Source organism: Chamaea fasciata, unplaced genomic scaffold (genome assembly GCF_029207755.1).
Source record: "Chamaea fasciata isolate MVZ Bird 193981 ecotype frontalis unplaced genomic scaffold, bChaFas1.0.hap1 SCAF_7, whole genome shotgun sequence".
Taxonomy (NCBI): domain Eukaryota; kingdom Metazoa; phylum Chordata; class Aves; order Passeriformes; family Sylviidae; genus Chamaea; species Chamaea fasciata.
This window is the reverse complement of record NW_027094092.1, coordinates 62793819-62806733: the sequence shown is the minus strand read 5'-3', so window position 1 is coordinate 62806733 and position 12915 is coordinate 62793819.

Here is a 12915-nt window from a genome sequence, read left to right as displayed (position 1 = left end):
TGCTTGATTTGTGGGGTGGAATGTACTGCGTGGAACAGGGCTGGGCAGTCTTCCTGTGACAGCAAAAAGAGCTGCTCTTGAGTTCTTTGTTTTCCTGTATTTTTTTTGGAGTCAGGTTGCCATGTTTATAATAGATTTTTCTCTTTCAGACTGGCTTTTTCTGTAATTTTTTCAGTCTCCTAAAACTGAGGTCATTTTAGGTTGCTCAATAACTGTTGTTATTTAGTCCAGACCAAACAATTTCTCATGCTCCTGTGGATGGGGAAAAAAGTTGCAAATGCCAGAGACATTTCAGTACAGACCTGGGAGGAAGAGGGAAGCAGAGAAAAAATCAGACTGAAATTGACTTGGCCGAGGCAAATGACTCATCTTTCAGTCTTTGAGCAGAACTGGAAAACCTTTTCTCTGCTTGCCTAGTTCATAGGCACAGCTGTGCTTCCTGAGCTGTGCAGTTGATCTTATTGCAGCAGGCTTTTTAACCTGACAAAGAATCTCAAATGTGTAAACTGGAAACAAATTTTGAGGCTGTGCAAGATGTGCACTTCTGATGAAATGTTTAAAGATTGCAGGTTCTGGAGGAATCCTTCTAGAACCTGCACAGAGGGGGCTGCAGATTTCTGGTGGGAGATGCTCTGCATTTTCTGTGCAACCTCTTTGCTGTGCAGAGGGATTTTCTTTATTGCATGTCTAGATGGGATCTCTGCTTGAACCACACGGCTTTTTACAGATTGTCCATGACAGATGCACGATGGACAGGTTACAAATCTGTTCATGGTAGTGGCTGTTCAGATGATGGAGGTCTGCTGTCCTCTTATGTATTCCTGTTGAAATAAATGGCAGACCTCTATGAATTTAGGAGTTCATAGAATCATAATTAAGGCTTGCGTAGTCCAGCCCCACTGCCATGAACGGGTCATCTTAGAGTTGTTCGTTTTGGCACTTTCACCCTTTTAAACTACTTGATAAAGGGAATATCCAGCCTCACCTTATGGCCTAATTTTGGGGAAGAATATGAAAAGGCATTTCCTTCTCCCTTCCTCCCTCACCCCTCTTTCCCAGCTGCTGTTATTACTACCTAAAATAATTGCTTTGATTATTTAACTTCCCTTCTATTTTCTCTTGAAGTTTTAATCTGTTGGTTTGGTGATTAGTATAACCATGATCCTGGAAATAACCTGCAGGTTTTCCCTCTGCTTTGTCTTTTTAGGATGAGCCAGGGGTGCCTTACACTGCTGTCAGCAATGGTGGCTCAGGGCCCGGGTTCAGCAAGGGATCTATATAGTCATTTCGATTTCAATGAAATACCTGCCTGGATTGTTGGAAAGAAGATGCAAGAAGGTAAATTAAGGTCCTGCATGCAATGAAATGCTATGCCATGGCTCCACCAGCATTTTTAGCTAACTGTTGGGAACAAACTGTTGCCAATGTTTGTTGTATTTTCATCTGCAAGAGCTTAACTCTCCCTTCCTGTCCTGTGTCAGGCTGAAGTCCTTGACTGTGCCTAACTGGACACATGAAAATGCCTTACGTGTTGCCAACGAGCTGTGGAGAAACATAAATGTACAGTTTCTGTGAACTGTCCTTCTGGTGTCTAAAACAGAGTGAAAGCGATAGTACACTCCTGGAAACTAGTCAGTCATTTTGTGGTTTGGTCCCACTGAAATAAATGGAAGTTGGAGAGGGGATATTGCTCAGTACTAATACAGGGTAATTGTGTTTGAAAGCATAAACAGAATAATCCAAATTATCTCTAACTGGAAATCCTTAAGAGGAATATGTGAGTGAGGGGAAGAAGTCACTCCTCTTTTTCCTGAAGAAACTATCTCTTGTTTCCTCCCTGTTTGCTAAAAATAGTCAGGATTGACACAAACCAGAACAAGAATATCTAAGTGTCATTCCAAATGCAAGTATAAAATTAATCCAGTATTGTTTGCAATGTTGACATATTGTTTCTAGATTTTAAAGATTACTTGCAGAGTGAATGTGTAAGTTTGTGTTAGGTTTGTGCCATGTGAGGTGAAAATTCAGACGTTTTCTTTATTAAGCAGTCAAATGGAAGGCAAAAAACCAGACATCCCTTTTTCCCTGGAACCACCTTTTATAGTTCTGGAACTGTCAGATTCCTCGAGTTTTGACCTCACTGCAGGAGTTGTCTGCAGGAGTACCTCCACCCTTAATTTTGAGTGCTTGGGTGTAGTCTTTTGACCACAAGCTGCTCAAGTGCTCCAGTAAGGTACAAGGAAACAAGCATCCAAAAGGTCTTACTCTTGTACAGCTTTCCATGAAATTGTGTCACAGCTGGTTATCAGAGGTGAGTTTTTAACACAAAAATACCAGGCCCAAAGCTTCCAGCAAAATTTTGTTTGTTTCTATATTTCTTCTTTCAGCCTTTTCATGAGTCCCTGCTGCCTTATCTTTTGCATACACAGAATCATCTTTACATGCAGATTATTTTGCACAGCAGGTTTAAAAAAAATTGTAAACCATGGGGGGACTCTGTCAGGGAGTGTAGTGATAGGATGAGGGATGAGGTTTTTTTTAAAAGAGGGTGTATTTACATAGGATATTGGGGGGAGATTCTTGGCCATGAGGGTGGTGAGATGCTGTCCAGCACAGGTTGCCCAGAGAAGCTGTCACTGCCCTGTCCCTGGAAGTGTCCAAGGTCAGGTTGGACAGGGCTTGGAGCACCCTGGGATAGTGGAAGCCATCTCTGCCCATGGCAGGAGGTGAATGAGGTGATCCTTAGGATCCTTTCCAACTCGAACCATTCCGTGATCCGTTGTTCATATCCTGTGGTGCTGTTACAGGTCAGGGTGTCGCTGCTTCCACTGTGCCTGAGTTGGTAGTTTTATACTTGCCCCTTTTAATGGGCATTTTTGTGACCTGACCAAGCAGGGCACAAGTGAGGAGGTTCAGTGACGCAGGGTTTGGCATGAAACTGCTGTTAATGTTTCCTTTTTCTTTAGATCTGTGGCCTGGTCTCATATCTCTGGAATTGAAGAGCACGTGAACTAGCACATTTTCCTTTTTAGGTAAAAGTGATCTGCTTCATGCCAGAAGCGTTTTAGCTGAATACACTGTGGATGTATTGCATGTAAATGTGGGTCTGTGGCTGCATGCAGCATGTTTACAGAAGTTGTTTCATTTACCCATTTGTGGCGCTGGTACAGGTAATCAGCAGTTGCAGTATTGATTCTGCAGTTGGGTACCGCCTGTGTGCTGACAGCTTTTTTTTTAATTTTATATTTACATTTTTATGTTTCCAGGGGAGAACAGATGCCCACATGGCCTGTATTCAGTTTGCTCTCTCCTTTCTCATTGCTGGTGGCAATGCAGTCTTGGCACAGGTGCTGGAATTAAAAGGTACTTCATAATTGCATTTGGGTTTTTGTTTTCTAAGGCACGGTCATTTACATGACCTAATTAAAATGCAAACCAGGTAGAGAGCACTAATGGGGCAGCAAGATGTCAGCACTGACAGTCCAAGTCTTGGAAACCAGTGGGGCAGCTAGGTTCTGTAGGACTGCAGCTGTAGTTCCTCAGCATTCTGTGGTCATCATGCTGTCACTTACTCCCAGTTCACCTTTAACAGCTTTATTTGCATAGTGGCCTCTAGAGAATTCCTTTCTAATGGGAGCTGAGACTCAGGCAAACAAAGTTTATTTGTGGCTTTCATCCAGTTCTTTCTAGCTCCCTGAGGGAGATGAAGTTAACAGGGAAGAGTTAGGTGTTGATTGTTTTGGTCCATGTGCTTTGCTTGCTTTCATTAATGGCTGGATAACAAGTAGCTTTTATGCCTCCTCCTGTTACAACTGAAACCTATGGCTTTTCCTAGGAAGTGAACAGTTGCATTAAGTGCTACTGCTGTTTCTCTCAGACAGGTATTTGTTGTCTGCCTCTTGCCAAAAGCTTACGCTGGCAAGTCTTATTTTGAAAGGGGAAAGGGAAAGAGAGAAATTTTTAACTGAAAGAATAAATTTTTCACAAACTGTAGTGTACTGTCTCGTGCACTTCCCCAGCCAAACCTACCTGACATTAGCTAAAAGTAGCGCGCCCAGAAATCGGCAGCACGACCATATCCTTTCCTTCGCTTTTTCCTGTTGTTCAGCCCTGCACTGAACAGCAGTGGGACTGGTGGGGTTCTTACAGGGAGTATTCAGATGCTCAGGTTGTGCTTTATATGTGTGAGCACTTGTGAGTCAAATTAGAAACGGCAGCTCTCGATCTAAGCACCGAATAAGTGGATTTAGTTTTGAAAGTATTCATACAGGAAGGTGTGGGGAAGGAAACTGGGGATTCCGTGGGTGTTTTTCTCATTCCTGTTGGGAAGACGGCAGGTCGTTTCCTAGGCAAGCGTGCTGGAAATAAAGTTGCTAATGCTTGTGCTGGGTAATGGAGGTGCGACACTCCACTCTTGCTGTGAAGGAAGGAGAAGCCAATTATGGAAATATTTTGTTTAGGTTCAGATGATGCTGAGATGCTGCTTCTGAAAGCTGCACTGCTTCAGGTCATGTCTTTATCAGAAGGTTGTGCCCCACTTGGTAGCACAAAGCAACTTTGATTTTAGCAAGCTGCTAAAAGGTATGTGATGGGGGTTTGTATTTCCTCCAGTGTTTTCTCTGGCTGTTTACAAAGTCCACAGCAGAAGGGAAGGTTTGCTTTTCTGTGGAGATAAAGGAACTGTTTTCTAAAAGTAGCCCATTTTAGTTTCTCTGTTCTGTTTTTATTATTTATTAAGTTTTTGTTGTTTGGTCTTACTGTTGGATTGCCTGGGTGGTGACTTTTTAAAATGTGTTGTTGTTTCTCTGATGAGGGCCACAAAGATCCTACCCAGGCTCCGAGAGGCTCAGACACCAGTGCTTTGTGCTGCTGATGTCAGGTCAGATGGGGGCAGCTCAGGTTCTGATTGCACTGCGAGAGCTCCCTGACCTGTCACAAGAATAAGTGAGGTTATTCATGAGCTGGTGATAGCAGGGATGCAGGGAGAGACATGAGTGTGAAGTTCCATTGTCTGGAGCAAGTATTGTCGTGGTATAAGCATTTGTTGAGTTAAATTCTGTATTTTGCTCTCCAGTTTGTCCTTTGTCCTGCCTGTAGGTCACAGCTTTTCAAGGTTGCTGAGACTGATAGAAGAGATTTTATATTTCCATGCACGACCAGTGCTTTGTGCTGGGGTTAGGTGATGAAATCTCCCTCTGAGGGCTGGATTCCCGCCTTGGGTTGGCCAGCCTTCGCTGCAGTGTGTCTGGGGATCCCATGACATGAAGATCTGTGAATTGCCAGCTTGTCTCACAGTTGTGTTCTAAACCCTAAAACAGGAATGTTCTGAAGTCTCAGGCAGATGGACCGAAGTGAAGTTTGTTTCTTGCGTTCGCACCTCAGGTATCGTCACTGGAAAGGGCCTGCGGGAGGAGGTCCCTCCTCTTCTGCAGCACCAGATCCTGAAAGTGGCTTTGGAACTTCCTGCCAACAAGTTTGCCTGGTTCAGAGTACAGGTAAGAGGCTGGTGCAAAGTTATGTTTGCTTGCTCTGTTGTCCTCAAATGTTTACCTCTGGCATCGCCTTGTTTTAAATTAGTCCAGACATTTTAGGGGTGACCCTTTTGTAAAGCAGCAGGAATTACAGTCTTAGCAGTAGTGAAAACTCCCTTCTGAGCTGGAAGGTTTTTTACAGGGAAAACATTTTTTGCCTCCCTGATGAACGGAGGAGGATGTTGCTGTAGCTCTTTGTGTCTCTGGAGATGTTCCCTCACAAGAAAGAGTGTGCTGGATTCCACTTGTCTGGAAAGCCTGAGCTGCAGACCAGGGAAATGAGCTACTGATGGGAGCCGTCCCACCCCTTCCCAAGGAGGATTCCAACATTTTTTAATGCTCTCCATAGTAGGTGGGAGCCATCAGGGCCCCAACTCTATTTTACTGCAGGCTTGTCAAATAAGAACTCTGTCAAGACTTGGCTTGTCACGTCAGGAGAAAAGAGTGGACCTGGCTTTGCGGAGGTAGCAGGGATAGACATGGAATGATTAGGGAATGAAATATGATTGATGAGGGAAGTTGCTTTGTCTTGGGCCCTTTCAATAGTTGGGGGTTTCTGTTACTACGGTCTTCTTCCGCTTTTCAGGCAAACATTTTGCAAATGAATGCAACGATGCTGGCTCATTGACTGCAAAGTAGTGTGAATGATCCCACTGGTTTCTGGCCTTGGGACTTTTGGGCAGGTCTATAAAGTAACACGCTTACCTTGCGTATCATTGTCAGTGCAACATAGTCCTATACAGTGTTGCTGTAGCAGAGGAATTCTAATACATTTTTCTTGTAGGACATCTCTGAAACAGAGAAGCTATCTGGTGAAAAAATCAGTCTTCTATTTACTGATGAAAATGTTTGTTACAAGTACCCACTCTCATCTGAAAACTTCCAGCAAACAATTAATCTTCAGGGTACGTATTTGAATTGAAATATCGGGATATTCACTATATCCCACAGGTCTGAAATGCCAGGATGGTAAAATTTGTTCTTGAAGCAGCAGATACCTTTACTGCATGATTGTGTGGTCGACACCGGATTCAGGTTTAATTTAGCGATGATTTTCTTTGTTAGATCAGTAGTTTTCTAAACTGTCCTACAGGCTATTTGTAAGGCGCACTTTTTTTTCTGCCTGTGATGACATGAAGATGTACAACCCTCTGAAAGCAGTATAACCTGCTTTCCAGAAATTATAGAGGTAAGGTTTTTATTGTCCACTATGCAGTTGACAAGTCCCACTAGTGAGTGGAAAGAAAAGGCCTCTTGAGTTGAGGGGGTGAGGAGAGTGGCAGGTACTTCTTTTCATCGACCTGCGCTTCCTCTTTCCTTTCCCAAAAGAAGGGATCATGAAGTTACTGTACAAAAAGATCTGCATCTCTTGGAGTTTTGTATTTGAGGTGTTTTGAGGTTTATTTACACACCTCCCCCTTTGTTTCCTGGACAGGTTTTACGTGACAGTGGCGTGTTTGAGTACACATGGAAGGGAACTTTCAGTTTGGCTGGAACATTTGGATAATGCAAAAGAAGACCAGAAGGAAGCAGTGATTCAGTTTTTGGAAAGGGTAACAGTGTTCAAATTAGCTGGATGAACAATGCAAAGAATAATGTTGGTGGGAACTAGAGATTTTGTTCTGTTGTTGAGAAACCTGTCAAAGACCAGTGAATGGATTCTCAGAAAAGCATTGTTTGGGGTTCTTTATACAGAGGTGGCATCATTCTTGTCTCAAATGGGAGGACAGGAAAATTATTTGCAGGAAAATGCAATCCAAAAGGATCAGTTCTTATTACAGCATTGTTGGTATAAGTGTAGAGAGCCGTATGTGTGGTACCTTTTATCTCCTCTTTAGGTGCCAAAATTATCAGACCTCAGTGAATTGTGGTCTTTTACAAGGAAAGCTGACACTTGCTGTTACTCTTCAGGATGTTGAATGCCCAGTGCTTCATTTCCAGTGCGGTCTCCCCAGGGACTCAGTCTGTGGTAGCAATCTGGATGCCAAATTGCAGTGGACCTTTCTTTTTTCCACTCCCATGCAGAGCAGGAACCGTAGACAGAATGCTGCAGAAGTGATATGGAAGTTGTCCTTCTAAAACCTGCCCATCTTCCAACACCTTTTTGCACACGGTCTTTCTTAGCAGCATATGCTTCCCCTGCGCTTGACAGCCAGCGCACTTACCTTCCTCTCCACCTTTGCTGACAGATCCTGCTGAAGCTGGTGCCAGAGCCCTGCCCCTGCACAGACAAGGCAGCAGACCTGGTTCAGGAAGCCAGCATGCTCCAGGTCACCGTGTTTAATTAAACAGGACTCTGATAACATCAGCATCCCCGTCTCTCACATTGCTGGTATGTGGTGACTCCTCAAACACAATTTCACAACTTGGGGCTACATTTTCTATCCCCAGTAAGCAAACTGGGGATGGATAACTATAGAAATCCTGTTAAGTAAGGACCTCCAGGACTCAGCCCTCCATGTGAACTTGGTATCAGAAGTAGAAGTTGGAGTTGCAGTTACCACTTTAACCCCCAAAAGTAATTTCTGATGTGGTTGTGCCACTTTAACAGTATTTGAAGTCTCTATTCATGCTCTTGCAGCAGCATTTTTGAACTCAAATGGAAATTTAGTCCTTCTGCCTGGGGCTGTTCATAGAATTGTGGAATCCCAGAATGGTTTGGATGGGGAGGCCCCTTAAAGCTTGTCAGTTTCACCCCCTGCTATGGACAGGGAGACCTTTCAGTAGCCCAGGGTGCTCCAAGCCCCATCCAGCCTGGCTTTGGGCACTGCCGGGGATCCGGGGGCAGCGACAGCTTCTCTGGGCAGCCTGTGCTGGACAGCAGCATTGACAGGCAGAGTGAAGTTCAGCTGTGATTTTTGTGTTGCACTTAACAATGTATTGCGTGACAAATGGGGCTTTCATCCTTTCTTTGATTTTTTTTTTTTTTTTGGAGGGATTGAATTTAAAAAAAATGCCTTATATTCCTGGAGTGTTGCGTTCTGCCTCTGTTGTTTTCCCAGTTAGTCTAGATCCTCTGCTTAGATTTTTTTCTTCACTTATTAGATGTCCTGATTATATGGTGGATGTCCTGAGCGAGGGCAGTGATGGCTTAGATGAAGAAATTGGGCTCTCTTTAAATGAAGATGTGATTGTCCAAACATTTCCCTTCAGTGCTGTTGTTTCTGCTGCGTTGGAAGCCAGGAATATGCTGTTGCTTCAGTCTGAAACTGGAACAGGTACAGATTTTTTGGTTTAATGTGTCATTTCTACCAGTGGAGTGAGAATTGGCATCATTTTTACCCATTTTTAATAATTTTTTTACCATTTATCGTTTTTTAGCTTAAGACATGACATTATCTTCCCTGCAAGCAGAAGGAGATTCAAATCCACGGTGTTTCTTGCTCAAGAGAGGCATTGAAGCTCTGTAGGTGCCTCTGCCACTTTTCCCTGACCTTGAAGAGAAGAGACACTGCCCCTGCATGGACAGTCTGGGTCTGGAGGTAGTTGGCTTCAGTAACACAGTGTTTTAAAGGACAGAGTGTGGAGACCAGGAGAGGAAAGTGGTTTCCATGGCTGTAGGCAGCTCTTCCGAGATCAGGGAGAGAGGACTGCGCTGTTAAATAGGAAATGGATGCATTTTCCAAAGAAAACTATTCCAGAAATGAAGCTCTGGTGGCAAAGTTCTGCCACCTCCTTGAAGAAAGCGCTGGAGTCCCAGGGGCATCAGGCGGGCTTGGAGCAGGACTTGCCAACTCCACAGCACCTCACTGCGTTCTCTGGGTGTATTTGGCGATCGAGTAGCACCGGGGGTGGACTGGAAGTCCCAATTCTGAAAGAAAATTCTATTTAACTTGCACACGTTCACTGGGGTGCGTGCCCCCGGTGCAAATCAGCTCTTCGCTGAGGTGGGGCTTGGCAGGGGTGTTTTGCTGTTGAAATACAGGCATGTTTAGCACAACACAGTGAGGGTGGATTATTTACTTCAGCAAGTACTGATGTGTGGAGGATTTTTCAGGTATCTCAGTGGTCAGGAACATTTGTCTAGGTCACTACAAACACTTCTTGATCTTATTCAATACTTTTCTGAGTGATGCTTTGTGGGCTGCTGCCGAGGCCCAAAGGAATGAGGGTTGCCCCAGTGTCTGTGCTCATGTTAATAGTTTAATTTATTTTTACTTTTCTAGGAGCACGCATCGTGGAGTACCTTGTTGCTGTTTTCACTGACCTCCTGCCCTCTCAGAGAGAACCACTTGCTCTCTGCTTGATGTTCCAGCCCTATGATAAAGATCTCAAGTCCCTGAAAGTTGTTAAGTATCCTCAGCTCTACCAGTTCAGCCAATACTATAAACTCTGGATGCCCAAGCAATCTCAGGATCATGTGGTATGGAATACCTGAAGTTACTGAATTCTTGAGACAGTATTCCTATAAAAACCTTGCAGTTTCTAGAGGTGACATTTCCATCAGAAAAGTGCGGTTTTATTGAGCTAATTCTGTATTTGTTGTTGATCGTGTTAGGACACAAAATTTTGTGTTGGGACACAAGGACTAAAATGAAACAAAAGGTGTAAAAAAAAAAAACCCAAAATGATTTCAAGAGGGGAGATAGTCTGCAAAAAAATGTCCACTTAGGCCTGGATGCTGACTGCTATTGCTGGTCAATGATAGCAGCTGACAGGTCAGATTTCAAACTGTTTTGTTTAACAGGAGACTGGTTTGTTCCTTCTTGTGAGTAGGATCATTAGTTTTGCATGGGCAAAGCCACTCCAGATTTTCCATCTAGGAAAAGTAGTTAGGGAGCCATTTAAAAACATAATCCTGGAGGTGAACAGCTTGGCTTGGTATTACTGTGTGGAAAGGGAAGAATATATGTTCTGATTTTTCTCTCAACTTTCTTCCACAGCTGTTTTTGTGTTCCTGACTTCCGTTGACATCGGGGACACGTGGCTTGGAGCCCAGGAGCCGGATATGTCACTTACCCGTGTCAGATGGGTCTGCACTCGTGCAGGTTAGGAATTACAGGATCGCTCGGGAACTCAGAAACAAGGAGAGGAAACTATTGTGTCTCTTTGCAAAAGAATTTATCTCCATCAGGGCATTAATTCAGGGAACTAACATTCCATCTTTAATGTTCTGTGCTCTGCCATTATCACACTGAGCCATGAAAGCCTCCTCAGCTGTTTTCATACAGACCTAACTTGTTTGATCAAAAAAATCGGTATTTTATTTCTGTGTGCAAACTCAGGGGACAGATTTTATTCAGCGTCTCTCAGGAGGACATTAAAGCTCGAACTTCCACTTTCTTAAACAATCTGAGACACAATATTACTTACCATTTTTATTACAGGCATTATTAACTTTTTGAAGAACCGTAAAGACTGTTTGTGGACGTGTGTGTCATTACTATCCATCCTCTTTCCAATACAGAATGGCAAAGAAAGGCTGCAGAGCGTCCTACAATATGCTCTCAGTGTAAATAACGAGGAGCCAGAGGCAGCACTGGTTGGACAGTGGCCTTGGGCTCCACCCCGGCCCCCCCCCAGGCCGCGCTGTAGTAGATTTCTGTTTGGTTTGTGTCCAAAAAGTGGGATTTGTGCTGGAGAGGTGCTTTTGGGAAGAAAGGATGGAGTAAATCTGCTCCAGGGAAGTGCAAGGAAGAGCTACCTACCAGGGGAGGGCAGTATTTATAAACTGTCTCCGTATTTGCCTGTAATTCTGGGTGTTTGGATTTAGCCTGGGATTGTCAGCTAAGTTATAAACAAGCCAACCCAGCTACTGAACTCCCAATGAACGTTTGGAACCCTTGCACAGAAAGACAAGGTAGTGATGATTCCAAAGGAGAAAATGTAAATGAAGGGTAACGATTGCTGGGAAATTTCCTTAGGAATTGTGAACCTCACACAAACGGAATTTAGGAGGTGGAATCCCAGTTTCAGCCTTGGGCACGTGCAGGAGCAGAGGGATCCTTATTCACAGCAAGGAAAGCCCGGTGCCCCAGCGTGTCAGTGCACACAGTGCAATGTCCAGGAAATGAGCAGCAGGGACTGGCAGCAGCTGCAGGTGAGAGCTGTCACAGGATGATTGAGGGGACAGAGCAGCCCCAGGTGAGAGCTGTCACACTGATGAGGGGACAGGTGGAAGCTGTAAAGGATAACGAGGGGGCGGGTCCTGCCAGCACTGCTTTAAGAGGGGAGCCCGAGCTGAGTTTGGCACGGAGCTGCGGGAGGAGAGGGGTTTATGCTGGGCTCCCAGGTGAGGCTCATGGAAGGATGGTGAGTTCATCTCACAGGGGCTGGGGGAGGCCTTGGGCGTGGAACATTACTTCAGGAGGTGCTGAGGGACAAACCTTTGTGCCGAGCAGCAGCAGCACAAAAGGTTGAAATAAGTTTTGGTTTGGCATGTAGTGATGGGATTGGCGTCTATGGTGTGCTAGTGTTGTCTAAAGGTTTAAACTTTAATGTTTATTTTTAAAGTTTTAAGTTAATGAATTAATATAGGTCGCAAGACGTGGGCTTTTTCCTTTTTATTTGGCTAGAGGGAGGTCTTTAACTTTGGGGGGGCTCTGAGTATATGTTCTGGAGTATTATTAAGGGGTTTGGACATGGTGTTGTTTTTATTATATTCAGTAGTTTGACTAGGGGTGATAAGAGTTGGCTTTTTTTGCTGGAATTTTTTTGGAGTTGTCTGTTTGAAAATTTATATGTTTATGCAGTTAAGTGTGGTGGTGTTTCTGATGTAACTCTTCAGCATATGTTATTGTTTGTGTGTTTTAGGTGGTCCACTTGTCTTACGCCCTGACCGATTGGCCAACAGATCTGCTGAGATCATACATCGATGTTTGTTTTATTTCTTGTAGCCGAATAAGAGACAGCAGCCTGGTGACAGCAGGAAATTCCCAGAGGGCGAGGCGGCATTCTGTGGCACCCGGCGTGGATTCTCATCCCCAGACGTCCAAGAGATAAGTGGAGGGTTCAGAGCCACAGAGGGGATGAAAGTGGAGTGCTGGGTCAGGACTTGTCAGGAGGGGTTTTTGAGTCAGGTGTGGAGATAGGGATGTCCAAGATGTGCCAATTGAGAGTACAGGTGTACCAGCCCGACCCCACCCCTACCCCAGACCCGAAGGAGTAGCCCTAAAGACATGCCCGTTTCCCTGAGTGCAGGTACAGGCAGGAGCCCTTATGCAGGACAATGCCAGAAGGCCTGGCTGCGAGGTGCAGGGCTCTAAAGAAGTTGGGTTTAGAAGGGGGGAGGTGTAGCCACACACACAGAGGCTGAGGTAAAGGACTCGAGGACTAGAGAACACACGGTGAAACTCAGGGGAGCAGGCTAGGATACAAGTCAGAGTACAGGTGTAGCGGCCCTCACAGCACTGCTACCAGCACACTTCCCCTGAGAGCAGGTGCA